The sequence below is a fragment of the Peromyscus maniculatus genome, chromosome 23, assembly GCF_049852395.1.
Source record: "Peromyscus maniculatus bairdii isolate BWxNUB_F1_BW_parent chromosome 23, HU_Pman_BW_mat_3.1, whole genome shotgun sequence".
NCBI lineage: Eukaryota > Metazoa > Chordata > Mammalia > Rodentia > Cricetidae > Peromyscus > Peromyscus maniculatus.
The window spans coordinates 52,678,205-52,679,267 of NC_134874.1; the positions used below are offsets into that span (position 1 = coordinate 52,678,205).

A 1,063-nucleotide genomic window follows, 5' to 3' on the forward strand; every position below is an offset into this window, starting at 1 on the left:
CTTTCTCTGCCTCCTGAAATGCTGGGATTAAACATGTGGGCTACCACTGCCCTGCCAAATATCTGTTTGTTTTTTGACAGACTTTATAAAGTGTAAGTATGACCTATTAAGAGGAAATTAAAATATCAAAATGATTAATTCAAGGCCAGGAAGCAGAGACCAAAGGTGTTGGTAGACCGGGCAACCAACGTACTCAAGAGTCTCTGTGAATTGGATCTGTTTTGCCGATGTTTATCGCATAGATAACTTGAAAGTAATTACTCTTGCTCTTTCCTCTTGCGGCCATCGGTGGGTCGTAGCCACCAAAATGAAGTTCAATCCCTTTGTGACTTCTGACGGAAGCAAGAACTGCAAACGGCATTTCAATGCACCTTCTCACATTCGGAGGAAGATCATGTCTTCCCCCCTTTCCAAAGAGCTGAAGCAGAAGTACAATGTTCGGTCTATGCCCATTGGAAAGGACGATGAAGTTCAGGTTGTCCGAGGACACTACAAAGGCCAGCAGATTGGCAAAGTGGTCCAAGTGTCCAGGAAGAAATACGTCATCTATATCCAACAAGTGCAGTGAGAAAAGGCTAACGGGACCACCGTCCACGTGGGCATCCACCCCAGCAAGGTGGTCATCACCAGGCTAAAGCTGGACAGAGACCGCAAAAAGATCCTGGAGAGGAAAGCCAAGTCTCGACAAGTCGGAAAGGAGAAGGGCAAACACAAGGAAGAAACGATTGAGAAGATGCAGGAGTAGGGGGTGTGACCTAGACAGCTTTCATTAAAGACTGCTTAAATAGTAAAAAAAAAAAAAAAAAGAAAGAAAAGAAAAGAAAGAAAGTAATTACTCTTAATACACAGTGCTCTCAGTTTACTTTCAAGAGCAACTTGTGAAGAAAAGAATTCTCTTACATGTCCTAGACACACTCCATCACCGAAAGAAGCCAGGGCAAGAACTCAGGCAGGATCCTGGAGGCAGGAACTGAAGCAGGGGCCATGGAAGAGCACTGCTGTCTGGCTTACCCCTTGGCTTGCTCAGCCTGCTTTCTTAGACAAGCTGCCCCGGGGAGGGTGG

General features: G+C 45.6%; 1 pseudogene; it reads left to right on the top strand.

Moving 5' to 3' along the window:
* Positions 1–285: 285 nt before the first annotated feature.
* LOC102904050 (large ribosomal subunit protein uL24 pseudogene) lies at positions 286–789 on the top strand (annotated as a pseudogene).
* The last annotated feature ends 274 nt before the right edge of the window (positions 790–1,063 follow it).